Source organism: Lissotriton helveticus, chromosome 7 (genome assembly GCF_964261635.1).
Source record: "Lissotriton helveticus chromosome 7, aLisHel1.1, whole genome shotgun sequence".
NCBI lineage: Eukaryota > Metazoa > Chordata > Amphibia > Caudata > Salamandridae > Lissotriton > Lissotriton helveticus.
The window spans coordinates 921,698,865-921,715,035 of NC_136068.1; the positions used below are offsets into that span (position 1 = coordinate 921,698,865).

General features: G+C 48.9%; 1 protein-coding gene across 1 annotated transcript in view; it reads left to right on the forward strand.

Moving 5' to 3' along the window:
• The first annotated feature begins 8,429 nt into the window (after positions 1 to 8,429).
• LOC144769388 (UDP-glucose 6-dehydrogenase-like) overlaps positions 8,430 to 16,171 on the forward strand; it is an 80,232-nt gene continuing 72,490 nt past the window's right edge. Inside the window, exon 1 of the mRNA XM_078653443.1 lies at positions 8,430 to 8,681. The gene's annotated coding sequence lies outside the window, so the exon portion shown is untranslated. The remainder of the gene's footprint in view (positions 8,682 to 16,171) is intronic.

The following is a 16,171-nucleotide window of genomic DNA, read 5'->3' on the forward strand; positions in this document are numbered from 1 at the left end:
ATAGGCCGTTGGTAGCAGAAGTGACCCCTTGTAGCCTTTGACCTCCAGGACGTCACGGGGTTTATTCTTGTTAGTACTCATGCTGAGGATTTACGTGTTTGTCCTTCGTAGTCGTGTCGCTGCGGCTCCCCTTATCCTACCCGCTCCCATGGTGTCGCTGCGGCTCTCCTTATCCTACCCGCTCCCATGGCGGCTGTGCCGCTGGGCGACCGGATCCGCGCCATGCTGGACGTGGCGCTGCGGTTTCCCTGCATTTTCATAATTGATGCCATCTTAAACTCGTACCGTGACCCGAGTGCGGGTCGCCTGCAAATCGCCGACCAGATCCTGCTGCGTCTCTTGGGTAAGCAGTGTTTACATCGGGGAGAAGAGAGTGAATGCCAGTCGGGGATAGGGGGCGATAGGTTTCTCTGTTGACATCCAGTAAACAGCAGCGCCCCTGTCCCTTGTTGTGCATTGGCCCTGGGACAGGCTTGGTGGTTGAGCCCGGGGGATAGTCTCTCGATCTAGGGACCGGGCGTGGGCTGTCTTGCGGGACGCTTCGTCTCCTAAACAAAAGGGTTGATTACCAAGAGATTGCGCTTGTTTGTTTGAGAGTAAATGATGGGATGCGTCTCCTGAGGGTTGGCAGGGTCGTTTGGTTTCCAGTGGAAAAACAGATCTAACAGCATCTCAAGGGCGATGTGTTTTCAGCTTCTTTGTGGTGCGTATTTGTGGGTGCAGTGCAATAGGTTTTTGGCAATGCTTAATTGATGCTAAAAAAGAAATGCGTACCATTTTTGACGCACCAGGTTACCCTGCCTTACTCTCTTTAAAGCTATTATTTCCACTATTTAATTTTCGTACTCGTGTGCGACTGGTAGGGACATGTGTATTTGTTTGTAAACGTGTTCAAAATGAACTGGGGTACGCATGAGCAGCAGCACTTTTTATTTCAGTAGAATGAGAAAACATTTGTTTTCTGCTGCGTCATAATGTTTACACGCATACCTGCCAGACATGTTGCGCCACACAGACACTGTGTGTCTCTTCTCGAGTCCTGGGTAAAAAGGACACCGGTTTCGCAAGGTCTTAATATTGTTGACAGTCAGTCACTAAGTCTGTCATTCTCTAGTCAGTCCGGCATCTCTAATCAGTCCGCAATCTCTAATCAGTCCGCATGTTATGACATGCGAAACACATGTCGGCTTAACACTGTTTAATGAACTATGTACGGTGTTGTTAGTAACATGAATAGTTGAGTTGTTTGATGTAACAGGCACAATGTTGGAGAGCAGTATGAACCTAATTTCTAATTAAAGAAGTTTGTATATAATCCTACTGATCTTGATGCTTTGTAAGAAACCTGTGCTGTTCATGATCCAATCACTTTTCATCTGAAACTAACTGGGATGTAGGATCAATACCCAGAAGATCAAGCACCCATAGACCAATGACACCAATTTTAAAGGTGCGTCTAAATCCGCCATTAAAAAAAAAGATGCTATTTTGCATTAAGCGCTTACTATTGTGTCGCAGTACCCAGCAGTTCAAGAAATAGCAGTAGAAACACTGCCAGGCTGGGATCAGTTGTAGCAGTGTTCCGTACTGATAAGACCAAACTTTAGGATTCTGGGGATGCAGCTGGCTGTCGAGGAGAGCGTAATCTCCCTTGCCCCATGCTTGACAAGTAGTCATATGCGTTTTAGGGGTAAAGCCTTTTTTACTTTGAGGTCTTCCAAAATCCTTTCCTTACCCCCGTTTGAAAAACATATCTCCTATAACTGGACTCTTCCCAATTACTACTCTCGAGGGATGCATACCTGCAACATATTGGGCTTGTAGTAGAGGCCCAATTTGTGTATGTGAGTCTTTCACTTGTACATTTTTTTTGTTTCTATGTCCTTTGGCTTCCGGCTTAAATTCGCAAAATAATTACAGAGAGTTGGAATATCTCTACTAGAAATATTTGTTTTTAGTAAAGTATATTTTTGGAGTTTCTACTCCCAATCCTCCTTAATTAGCAACTTTTGTCAACAGAATAAAATATTATGTGTAAAAGTAACCAATATGCAAAACTGTGTCCGTTCTCTGTCCCTTTCTCTGAACACGCAACATTACAAGAGCTCTGGTATTCCCCAGAGCACCATAACATCTGAATTGTAAATATTGCAGTTCACTGGAGCCTTAATCAGCAAGCAGTAGCAAGTAGTGCCAGCTGCATCGTTTAGGCCTTTCTACAGCCTGACGGCACATTAACCCGGAGTATGCGCCCCCTTTTTGCCCTCTTATTTCTCCTCACTACCGCTCTCCCAGTATCACCCCTCTCATCTTTCTCCCACCCTCCTTCGCCTCATCTTCTCAACATGGCCACCTCTCGAGTTAAGTCTGGAGCCAATTGCTACAAAATCAATTATCCTCCCGACCAGTCTAAAGCTACAATAAAACGACTGAAGCATAACACTATTGAACGTTTCCCAGACTCCCTTTTTGTGGATCAATTTTACAATGGTCGTCTTGGGAGGCTCAAAAACGACTTAATCTTCTTCACTCGCGACACCCCCTCCTGGTCCAACAGTTTTTACAATTCCCTTAACGTCACCTCCTCCTCCTCTATCCCATATGGGAAACAACTAAAAATTTCCCCCTCTGGGTGCTTCAATGGCTACCTCACTATCTCACTCTATAACAACGGTACTGTGATGATCCAAGGCAAAGACTCCTGTCTCTCACTCTTTGACCACCTCTTCCCTTCCTTACTCCCCCTCCCTGCAACCGGGCTTCCCTCTGACTCTCCTTCCAACTCCACCCATTACTCCCTTTCTCCTCCGCCGACCCCACCTCACTCCAGTTGGCTGCACTCTCGAGAAGCGCAGGTCGGCCCTCTTCCCTCCCCCCCCCCTAATTACCTCATCTCCTATTCCTCCCCCCACACAGTATGTACCCTCCCACATTACTTCAGCCTTACCACTAGCTAACACGCTCCTCGTCCCATCTGCACTATCACGGTTCTCCAATCTCTTCTCCTCCCCCATACTTCTTCCCATCACCCCCTTCTTCTCCTCCCCCATACTTCTTCCCATCACCCCCCTCTTTAGTCCACCTCTCCTCCAACACTCTCCCCCAATTAACTTTCCCTATGCTCCCCTTAGCCCTCCTTCCATCCCTCCTCTCCAACCCTTCATCCCCTCGTCACTCACCCCGTTTTTGCCACATTCACACTGCATCTCTCTCCTCCCTCCTACTCCTCCAGTTCTGCCGCACTACCCCCTTTCCCCTCCTAGTAACCCTTTCCATCTCCCTCCCTCGGGCCCAGCAGAACCACTTCCCCTCCTCAATTTCCCTCTCTCTCAACCCCCCTCACTCTGCCAGATGACAGTTCCCTCACTGCTACCTCTCCTAACGGACAGAACCTCCGCAACCACTACTCCTCTTTTCCTCCCAAACGTCCCACATTCCCATGACGCCACACAGGCCTCCCCCCTCCTTCTTCCCTACCGACGTGTCTCGCACCTTTCTCCCTCTAAATTTATCCTTAATTCCTCTCCCTCTGGCAACACCAACAATGACAACTCTCCCTTAACCCCCAATTCACCTACTCCCGCTCCCAACCTCCACCTTTCCCCACCTGTGAACCCCACCCCCCGACTCACCTCCTGTCCCCCCACCTCTCCTTGCCTTCCACCACCAATTCCACCCCCCCTTATTTCAATGGAGCCACCCAACCTTCCATGTTCTACCTCTTTCTCACTGGAAAATATGCTAGGCTCCCTGATCACCTCCATCTCCCAGCTTACAGTTGCCATTTCACTTCTATGCTCTAAGATCTCCACCCCTCCATGCACCTCTACTCCCTCCCAACTTCCCCGGAGTTGCACCTCGCCCCCTCATCCCAACACAGCCAAGCTCAACCTTTCATCTGCAAACGTCGTTAACTCGCACAAGCCCTTGAACGCCACCCCTCTTCAACAGGCATACCCTAACAACCCCACTGTCTACACTATTCCGACCAGCACCTCTGTCAGAACAAAGCGTCCACCTAAACCCTCCCGAGCACCCCCGCACATGTACAATATCCCGATCACTCTTCAGAGCCCAAGTGCCCCCGTCACCAAAACAGTCTTGACAGAGCTGCGCTGTATGCTTCACAACTGCAGATCTGCAGTAAAACACAAACTTGAAATCTCCGACACCATCACCCTTCACAATCTTGACATGCTCTTCTTGACAGAGACCTGGTTCAAAGATACCTCTCACGCTATCTTTGATCTCCTAATACCCACAGGTTACTCCATATTTAGGAATGACAGAACTGAAAACACGGGGGGAGGTGTTGCAGTCATCTTCAGAAACGCCCTCCAACTTAAGGCGTCTCCTATCAGCTCCCCCCACACCTTTGAATGCCTTTCTCTTGAACTTCAATTGCAACACCGTTCACCGCTCAGATTCCATATCATTTACCACCCGCCTCGTAGTGGCTCTTCATTTATAGAAGATCTCAAAGACTTCATCAGCGACCAATACTCTCAAAGTGACAATCAGACCATCGTGGGTGACTTCAATCTCCACTGGGGCGCACCGCATGACTCCTCTGCGAACTCACTGGCCACCTTCCTCTCTGCAAATGATCTTATCCAACACTGCACTGAGTCAACCCACTCCAAAGGCGCAATCCTGGACCTTGTTATTTCTAAAGCAGGCATGCTTTCTACTACTACCCCAATTCATGTAGACTGGTCTGACCACCACCTCATCCCATTCTCCCTTCAACTTTCACACTCTATAACTCTTGGCCAACCCAAGAGGGCCATCTCCTGGTTCCGTGATGCCAAAAACATTGATATCGGTCCCCTCTGTGAATCAGCCTTGCTATCTCTTCCAAGACTAGACCCGAACATAGCTGTTGACGATCTCACCTCCCAATGCCTCACAGTTCTTGCAGCTGAAATTAATAACGTCGCTCCACTCAAAAGGATAAGGCCCACTCCCTCAGCACCTTGGTTCAACAAATCCCTTTATGATGAAAGGAAGCAGCTAAGATTCCTGGAGAAGCAATGGAGACAATTGCCCTCTAATGACAATTTAGCCATGCTTCGCACAGCAAGATGCAAGTACCACAAACACATCTTCCTTGAGAAAGCGACGCACTTCAAAACCCTCCTTGACTCCGCCAAAAATAGACCCAAAAAACTATTCGATCTCATCAAGACTCCGAGCTGCTCTCCCCCAACCTCCAAGGTGGAGGATTCTTCAAAGAGAGCAGCGGATTTCGCTGTTTTCTTCGATGAAAAAGTGAAAGCACTTGTGGATCAGGTGGCTCATCCTACACCTCCAGAGGAGCGCAAATCCTTAGCCATCTGGCAGAGCTTTGACCCCATATCTGAAGATGCCCTTCTCAAGTGCATACGGGAAACAAAGCCCTCCAACCATTCTCTTGACCCTATCCCCAGTGCCATTGCCTTTGACTTCTATACCCATTCCCTTTCCTATTGGACTACCCTGATCAACCTCTCCCTCTGGCAAGGCTCCCTTCCTGTCTCCTTCAAAACTGGGCAGGTCACCCCTCTGCTTAAAAAGCCCACTGCTGATGCGAATGACCTCAACAACTTCCGCCCCATCACTAACCTACCCTTTCTTGCGAAGATCACAGAAAGATGTGTAGCAAAACAACTCTCTCGTCATATCAAGGACAATGATCTTCTTGACAATTGTCAGTCCGGCTTCATCCAAAACTGCAGCACTGAAACAGCCCTTCTGCAAGTGGTTGATGATGCGCTGAGGATACTCGACTCAGGGGGGTCCTGTCTGCTAATTCTCCTTGACCTTTCCGCAGCCTTCGACACTGTTAATCACAACACCCTCCTCAATATTCCTCAACAGAGAATGGGCATGGAGGGCACTGTGCTTAAGTGGTTTGCATCCTTCCTCTCTGACAGATCTCAAATGATCAAAATAGCGAACAGCCTCTCTTCTCCTGTGGAGGTGGGTCAAGGTGTTCCCCAAGGCTCGATACTAGCACCAACATTGTTCAATCTCCACTTAGAACCACTGGGAAACCTCCTAAGCAAATCTGGGATTCACTATCATCTCTATGCAGACGACACTCAACTCTACCTCAAGGTTGCCTCCACTCATGATCTCTCCATTCTAAGATCTACTCTTGACTCCATTCAAAACTGGATGTCAACTCATCAATTGATTCTGAATCCCTCCAAAACTGAATTCCTCCTCTTCTCCTCCTCACTCTCTCCTCCCCCGGTTCAATCATGGATGGATCAGATGAATCTACTAAACAATAAACCCATCATTGTCGACAGTGCAAAATCCCTTGGTGTCATTCTAGACAAAAAAACTCAATCTAACTCCCCACATCAATTCTATTGCAAAATCTGCTCGCTACCAACTGCGCCTTCTTTGGGGAATCCGTTGCTTCTTCCCGGAGCAGGACCTTATAACCCTGGTGCAATCGCTGGTCCTCTCTAGACTAGACTACTGCAATTCTCTACTTACGGGCCTCCCCAAATCTCACCTGTCCCCACTTAAGTCTGTCTTCCACTCAGCAGCTCGTTTCATTTATGGGGCCAAAAGAAGCGATCACATCACACCGATGTTATTCACCCTCCGCTGGCTTCCCTTCGAGGCTAGAGCTATCTATAAGACTGCCTGTATCACCCACAAAGCCTTGCACTCCTCATCTCCCAGCTACCTGGCGAATAAACTGAAACTCTCTGGTGGCTCTAGACTTTCACGCAATGCGGAGAATCTACTGCTTGACCCTCCCACTTTCAAGAAGGAGAGAACAATGGCCCAATCCTTTTCAGGCAATGCAGTGAGAATCTGGAACTCCTTTCCACCTCAGCTCCGGACCACCGCCTCCTCCCAGGCCTTCAAAAGGGACCTCAAAGTTCTCCTCCTCCAGAGACACCTCCAAAAGTAATTCACGTCCTCTTGCTATTTGTGAGGAAGACTTCCCACTACTGATAATTTACATGACCATGGAAGTGCCTTCCCAGTGTATGCCTGTGATTGGAGGGTCTGCCTTTTGCAGTATTTTACATGTACTGGTGTTCGGTGCCCTTTGTAACATGCACACACCACTCTGCCCTTGCAACACACGGCTGCTACCTCTCACATGTCTTTACCTTTGATACTTGCACAAGTGCCACCTTGCCCACGTAACGCTTGTTCCTGAGCCTGAGTGTCTAGCACTTATTGCAGGACTATACCTCAAATTATACTCTGTTTTCTCTTATAACTGCACACTTGTCACTTTCATTTCCTCTTGTGCACTTTTGACTACCTCATGTATTTTGGTTGCTCACAATTTTTACTCAAGTATTTTGTTTGCTCACGATTGTCACTATTACCTTTACTACCTCATGTATTTTGGTTGCTCACAATTTTTACTCAAGTATTTTGTTTGCTCACGATTGTCACTATTACCTTTACTACCTCATGTAATTTTGGTTGCTCACAGTTTTTACTACCTCATGTATTTTGGTTGCTCACAATTGTCACTATTACCTTATGTAAGTAACGTATGTTTTTGCAATCTGTTCTTTTGTAATGTTTCTCATTATGCTTCATTTCTGTTCCTAATGTGAAGCGCTCTGACGCCTTCGGGTAAAGTCCGCGCTATATAAAAATGCATAAATAAAACATATTTTTGCTGCTTCTTCAAATGTACAATTTTCGCTGATGCAACCAGGAAGGGACTGGGCGAGCTATACATGTCAGGCAGCGAGGCTTGGGACTACCGAGGGAAACGCATGTGACACATGGGTGTGCTGGTGGGTCTCTGAAGCAGCTGACTAACTTACTGAAGGCACTCGGACTCATGAGATGCGCATGTGACAGGGGCGGGGGTGTGTGCGTTGATGCCAACTAATTTAGTGAAGGCGATGAAGCTATTGGCAATGTAAATGACAATGCCATTTATTTATGATTTTTAAAAAAAATCATGAGCAATGCCAATAGCTCTAACTTTAATGCTGCTGAGACCATTGCATTGTAAATGCTTGTTATTGTATAGTGGCCTGAAAACGAGAAAGCACAGTTTTCTACAATGTGGAGGGGGAGGCCTAGCTGCTAGTAATTGAAGACAAGAGGAGTGTGTTGGGTGATCAGGGATTGATGTTAATTGGTCTTGGATCATGTCAGACAATAGTCCACGCAGATTTGCCGGAATGGGTTACTAAGTCCTTGACTTCCAGAGGATAAAAAAGTGTACTTTATGTTAAAGAGTTGCAGGGCGCACAATGAGCCCGGCTGACTGGGGCCACTTTGGGACGTGGAAGGGAGTGTCCGGGGGAGAGGGGCTTCGCTGGCATCATTTCCCGATTCTTGCTTCATGCCAATGGCATGGCTAGGTGGGTGTGTTCGGGGAGGGAGGCATTTAAAAGCCGGCCTCAGATCGGCTCACCCGGGGAGGGCAGCGCGCGAGTCTTGGAAAAGAAGTTATTATTGCTCCGGCTGGAGGCTGACAGCTGGAAGACCGTGCTGCGGTGCAGATATCCGGGCGCCGCGCTCAGCTGCAGGGCCCAGGCCGGGTCCAGCCGTCCCCAGAGGTGCTGCTGAGCTGCCGGCACTGAGGAGACCCCCCCAGACTTCCCCAAGGACGGCCGACGAGCGAGCCTAGGCCCCTGGGACTTCTCCGCGCACTGGGGGCTGCTGCGTCCCTGCACGGAGCTCCATCACATAAGGTAGGATAGAGCCCCCGCTCAACAAGCCCTCCCCGAGGCTGTGGGGTAGGAGGAGGCAGGGGGCGCTCACTAGCCAGATGTGGAGGCTTGTCAAAAGAAGCACTCTTTCCAGTGCACTCGTATTAGTTTGATTCTTAGTTTAAGATATTAATTCGGGAACAATGTGTGTTGTGGGACGATAAACATAGTAATCGGGAGCATGTGTGTTAGGAGGCATGTCTTTCTGATAGTCCTCGCAACGACTTTACAAAAATGTGTGACGTTTGTTCTCAGAAATGCAACAAAAACGAATATACGTAATGCGTTCTGTAAAGTGATTTTAAAGTGGTGCAGGTTTATTATTGAGGTTTAAAGAGCATAGGGAGCAAGGCTTGCCTGGCCCTCAGCTGCTTCCCGGGGCCCCGTGCTGAGCGGCCCCCTCAGTCATACATTCATCCTGTCAGAGGGGTTGCGCCATCTCTCCACTGCTTTTCTCTGACGCCACAGCGGTAGAAGGGGCTGCAGGAGGGGTGCGTTCCTGGAACTTTAAATGCTCATTATTTCTGCTCGCTCGGGAATACCGAGGGGCTTGATGGAAACAAGATGTTTGCCAGGAACAGGGACTGAACCCTCCGCTGACCCGCGCCAGGGGGGACTGTTTGTTGGCAGTGTGCCCGTTCTGAACAGCATCCGCGATGAACGTCAAATTGTAAGAGGCATTTGAGTTGCCAGTCCCTTCTGTATAAAAAGAATACAAGCAGCCCTTTTGAGAGGTGCCTGTTTCTGGATACCGGGGTGAGTGTATTACCTGCTAAAAACGCTGTTACTATTTAGGACTAGAAGTAAGTCGGGCATCCCTGCCCCAGCCGCACTGGTACTGTACTTGTAACCGTCTAGACCCCTGATATTGCCCCGTACATGCATGCGTTCACCCCTACTAAACAGCATTGGTACTGACCCGGTAAGAGAATGCCCAGGAGTGCTGATACTCTCCTATTAGAAGTATGATGCTGCTGCTGAGAGGCCGTGATACCCTCCCATTGAAAGTGCAACAGTCCTGCTGAGAAATGCGGATACTCTCCCATTGCAAAGTTCAGCAGCCATGCTAAGGAGTGCTGGTATTTCTTATTATATGAAAAGTATAACAGTTCTGCTAAGGGTTGCTAGTACTCTCCCCCATTAAAGGTGTAGCTGCCCTGCTGATGGGGTCCTAGCAGCTGTGCTGGTACCGTCCAGAGTGTCTACGACTCAACTCCCCCTCGCCCCACACAAGCACAGCTAGCAGCCAATCCAGGGAATTGAACAGATCTCCTTAACTCAACGTGGCGACGAGGCCTTGGGATGGAGGGAGTGAGCTGGGTGTGTGTGTGTGGGGGGGGCGGCTTGTGGAAAGTCTCAGGCCCGTCCTCGGCAGACCACTGCGTGCGTTTACTTTTGGGAACAATAGGGCTCTTATTTCTCAGGGCCTGGATTTTGGAAGGGACCCAGCCCTATTCAGCAAGACCCACAGAGCGTTCCTGATATGGTCCACAGGTGCACCCCCAAAGCATGGACACTCCGGGACCACAATGGGAAGTAAGCATCGAAATGCAGCGACAAGCTGTAAAAAGAACAGCCCTGAGTGCAATCCGCTATCTTGTAATAGTAAATGATATTGATATAGTGCTTACTACCTCTGACGAGGTGTTAAACAAGCATTTACAATGCAATGGTCTCGGCATCATTAAAAGTAGAGCTATTGGCATTGCTCATGACATTTCTTTTTTTTCCCTTAAATCATAAATAACAGCACTCACTGCTCTGCGCACTCACTGCTCTGCGCACTCACTGCTCTGCGCACTCACTGCTCTGCGCACTCACTGCTCTGCGCACTCACTGCTCTGCGCACTCACTGCTCTGCACACTCACTACTCTGCACACTCACTACTCTGCACTCTGCACTCACCACTCTGCACTCACCACTCTGCACTCACCACTCCTGCACTCACCACTCCTGCACTCACCACTCCTGCACTCACCACTCCTTCACTCACCACTCCTGCACTCACCACTCCTGCACTCACCACTCCTGCACTCACCACTCCTGCACTCACCACTCCTGCACTCACCACTCCTGCACTCACTACTCCTGCACTCACTACTCTGCACTCACTACTCTGCACTCACTACTCTGCACTCACTACTCTGCACTCACTACTCTGCACTCTACACACTCACTCTGCACTCTCACACTGCACTCACTACTCTGCACTCTACACACTCACTCTGCACTCACACTCTGCACTCACTACTCTGCACTCACTACTCTGCACTCACTACTCTGCACTCACTACTCTGCACTCACTACTCTGCACTCTACACACTCACTCTGCACTCTCACACTGCACTCACTACTCTGCACTCTACACACTCACTCTGCACTCACACTCTGCACTCACTACTCTGCACTCTACACACTCACTCTGCACTCACACTCTGCACTCACTACTCTGCACTCTACACACTCACTCTGCACTCCCACTTTGCACTCACAACTCTGCACTCACTCTGCAAAGCGCGTCGATTATAATATTTTTTCATGAACTTCCTTTAAAACACACCTTTCTGCAGTGTTGTGTCTCCATTGGCGCACGCACAGGAAGTCAGGCAATATCGCATGTAACCGGGGCGGCGTCCGGACCGGAAAAGAAGGCAGGCGGACTAAATGCGTATCGCGGCCCGTCCAAACGAACGGTCCGTGAATGATTACGCTGCCCGTTGGAGACTCCTGGAAACATTTCGCAGGTAAGAGAAGCATTATGCCCCCCAAGTAGTCTGACCATCTGCAGACAGCGTGTACACTTGTTCACAGCCTCACACTTCGTATAACTTTTAGAGAGCTACGCCGAGATAGAGCGTAAACGATCGGCAACATCATTTCACCTACACCTTTGGTGTGCTGCAGCTAGACAAAAGAGTAAAGTCTAAGAAAAAACAGAGTTGAGCTCCTTCCTCATACTGTTTTTACAGAAGATTTGTAGCCAAGCAACCCTCTTGGTGTGCGGTACGTAGATTGCAGACACCGAAAAATGAGTAAGGACTAATAAAAACAAACGGAGAGTTGCTCCTTCCTCATACTGTTTTTACAGACGATTTGTAGCCAAGCAAAGCCTGTGTACGTAGCATTGTTTAAAAAAAACACAGCGCGATCCTGTAATCAAAGTGCCTGGCCATAGTGTCTTCAATAATTATTAATTCTGGTGAACTTGTGTGTGTGTCTGTGTGCGACGGGGGGGGAAGCACTCGTGTGTGTGTGTGCGAGTGTGTATGTGTGGGGGGGGTGTCTGTATGTGTGTGCGTGCATGGGCGCGTGTGTGTGTGTGCGTCTGTGTGAATGCACGACAGCAGCTGCCCACAGCGAGCGCGTTCGCGTTTCAAATCACCTCCAAGGCGATGCGCGCGGCCAGGAGTGTCTCCTGGGAAGCACACACGCTGACAATAGGCTCTCGGCGACAGCGCGCTTCCGCGCGCTTAGCCGAGACCTAAAAATGAGACACCTCCATGGTAATAGTGACTGGATTGGAGTCAAATAATGTTACACATACATCCTAAATGGGTAAAAAACGTATTAAATCCTCTTTGGCTGTTAGTCAATTGCCTACTGGCAAACAAGGCTTGTTAGTCTTTCTTTTAATATTAATGGGAGTTAAGAACACTTTTCAATCTGAGGTCATCCAAAAACCTAAAAATGTAGACATTGTTTTAAGTCACCAGGTCCTTTATCAGTTGACGAAAACAGCCAACATCATCCCTCAAGAAATGAAAAGCAAATCGAGAGCATGCCAAACTCTTAACGTCCGGTCTTAATTATACCGCAAGACCTCTGCACACACTTAGGTGAACAAAACTAGTAATACTAATATGAATGCAGATGACAGTGTAGTCTATGGAGATACCAAAATATTGTGTAAAGTGCACACAACCACAAAACAGTAACCCATTTTGGTGAGAGTGCAGTAAAAGGAGATCATATGAACAATCATTACCACTAAGGTTGAAGACAACACACCTTTGCATTAGATTCAGCCTTAATGTATGGACATTCGTACTGTCCAGCATATGTGTAAATGATGCTCCACTTACACGGTCACGGGTATAGATAACCAGCACTACACTTGCATAGAATACTATGAGAAGTCGAACATTCCACAAGGGTTTTAAGCCACTTCTGAGGTACCAGCCAAGTATTTCTGCCTCTTCAGAATCACCAGTGGCACTTTTTTTGCATGGTGTGAGGTAAGGGTTACTCTTTTGCTGAGATACAGAATAGCAGAGGCCTCCTAAAAGCAAAGTCGTTCCCCTGTGCAAAACAATTATCTTATCAGGCAGCCCGTGAGACAGTAAGCATGTGCGCAATACGAAGAAAGTGGAACGCGAAAGAACGCAAAATTGGATCGTTTCCCCCGATTTCTGTCATTTCCCTCAATTTCTGCTTAGGGTCGTGTGACCGAGACTCGAACCCGGGTCCTCTCGGTCCGAGGTCGAGCGCCCTAGCCGTTAGGCCACCTCCTCTCCGCTATAAAAGCGGCATGCGGGGAGCATCTTGTGGTTTTCAAAACCCATTTGTGCGGCCTACTCTCCGCCTCCGTATCCCGTGTAATCGGAAATGTGTGGCACCGTCACAAGCCTCTCCGTAATTAGCACCGGGGCTGAGTAACGAGAGAAAGGATTACTCCCTTATAAAGTGCTTGAAACCCGGCTATCGGTATAAAGCGCCACTTAGATAAACAAGGCCACAGTTAATTGAATGCCCTCCATTTTTTAGGTCTAAATTCAATCGCGGGCCCTATGCTTTATCCCGTTCTCAAAGAAAGGGAACTTCGTATCCTTTAATGTAAGTTCTTGAACTGAAAAGCGTATTATTCTTTCAACAGTAGCATGTCTCCCTCTTGTTTAACTCCACCGAGAGTTTCATTTGCAAGAGAGTACCCAAAGCGCTACTGAGAAACTAGGGGCTGTTGCATTTAAATATCCGCAAGCCCAACACCAAGGCTGCCTAGTCTTGAATTTGTCTTGTGCTTTTTTACTACGGAGGCCGCTAACAACCCTTCCGCCTTCCGGCCATGTCGGAGGCTGCCCCAAGTATTACAATATTTATCTTGGCGCTGTGCAATGGAGTTTCTTGTTACCCATCTCAACGAGCGTCATGTTATCGACCTTAGACGAATGATAGGCAGGGCAGCCCTACAGGATCGGTGCCTCCTGGTCCTCGTGGTGTCCAGCTGGAGGGCCTACTCTTCAGGGTGCAATTGAGAGACCTGAACTTGCCATCACAACTGTCAGTCGAAATAGGGGGCGGGTTATGCCTCTCACCGTGGCCTCGGTGGCCTGCGCAGTGCCTACCTCCCGCTGCTGGAAGGTATTTTGTGCGTAATAAATTGGACATAAGCTGGGCAGTCTTTAATAAGAGGACGTGCAAGATTATCCCTTTCACCGGCCAAAGCTTATCTCTCAATGGATGGCTGAGGGCCATTGCTCTACAGTTAATTAGCAGCAGAGGTAAATCAGGCTCTGGAAGGAGACGATCTCCACACATCTATCTTTGGAGGGCTTCTTAGGTCAGAGGTCACAAAGGACCGATGTGTGAGGTGGGAGGAGGCCCGAGAAATGAAAGAGCAAACGGCTGGAAAGGATCCCAGTGCATCTGAGAAAACCCAGCGCTGAACACTGTGTATTTCAATATAAAAAAGGGCACTGTGCGTATCCGTACCGCACAGCGCTGCCCACTGTGCATTTCAATACAAAAGGCACTGTGCAATTCAATACAAAAGGCACTGTGCAATTCAATACAAAAGGCACTGTGCAATTCAATACAAAAGGCACTGTGCCTCTCCGTAGAGCACAGCGCTGCACACTGTGCATTGCTGCACACTGTGAATCTCGATCTAACCCAGCGTTGTGGGTCTCATTGGAGCACAGCGCTGCGTGCACACTGTGCCTTCGACAAAACACAGCACTGTGCATCTCAGTACCGCACAGCGCTGAACACTGCATTTGGGTATAACAACGCACTGCGTGTCTTAGTAGGGCACAACGCTGAACCTGTATCCGGATATAACACAGCGCTGTGCATTTCAGCAGAGCACAGCGCTGAAAACTGCATTTCAATATAACACCACGCTGTGCATTTCAGAAGAGCACATCGCTTAACACTGGGCATCGCAGTACAGCTCAGAGCTGTCGCTGCATTTCAGTATAACACCGCGCTCTGTGTCTCAGTGGAGCACAGGCCTGCACACTGCATTTCAATATACACAGCACCGCGCCACTCAGTAAAACACAGCACTGCATGTTAGGCATTTCAAGAAACAAGATGAAATCGGTCCTTGCAATGGTAGCCAAGAAAACATATCAGTTTAGGACACCCTGATTTACACTAAACAATGTATGAACAAAGAATAGAAACGAAATCCAAACTTTGAATCACTAGGAACTGATGAAATTAAATAGGGACAACTGGGTCATCAGAATACCAATGAAGTTTGTGTGAACTTTTCCTCGGCTGTGGATGGGAGTGTCTTAATTTTTTGTGCAGTATCATAGCAATCGACCCTCGGTTTAAATCTGCGACTTAACCACTCAGACACGCTCCCTACAAGGCGGTAAACACAGCTACCCTGGAGTGTGCTGTCCACCTCCTTCGGTAAATGGCAGGACGACTGTACCAATGCGTCCCTGCACGGGGTCCCTTTGGACGAGCAGTCCATAATGCGGGGCAATGGCGGGCAGACAGTGCAAAAACATACTAGCAGCCAGTGAGGGCACACACTCACCCTCGGATAGACTGAAGCTTCACTCCGCTATTTAGACCGCTCGCCGCGCTGCCGTCGACGGCGGTGAACCCGTTCCTCTGAAACGCGGGGAAACCTAGCACACCGCACGTTAAGCATCGCTGCAGTATCAGTGTTTACGCCCGCCTACCCGATGCGGTGAGACCGCAGCCTGGCCACGTCCACCCCCCCCCCCCCCCCCCCCCCCCCCCAGTGATATACAACCACGGGCCCTGTACAACCTGGGCTTAACCCAGGGACGGGGCGGGGGGGGGGCAGAGAGCATGGCACTCACCTTCCAAACGTAAAACGACGGCGATCGCGTACCTAACGACGGCGTGCAGTGCTCAGCCGATCAGCGCAGAGCCTAGGGGAATTGTGGCGCGGGAAGAGAGGTGAACGCGCTCGCACCATCTGGATTGCATTACACGGGCGCTCTGACAGCTCCTAATTAAGATTAATCACTCTGTGTGCTCGTTCGCGCACAGAATATGCCATGAAACTAACATCAATGACGGACGAAAAGTAAATACAGCCTATCACGTCAAGGCTACTACATAGACAGCACAGCGAAGACGAATCACTAGGCAGATACCATAAAATGCAAAGGAATGTGTCTGGCCAGAGCTCTACAGATCCTTTCTTTCTCTTTAACATTAGGATCTCGAAACTCCACCCACTTCGTGGGCGTAGGCCGAGCCC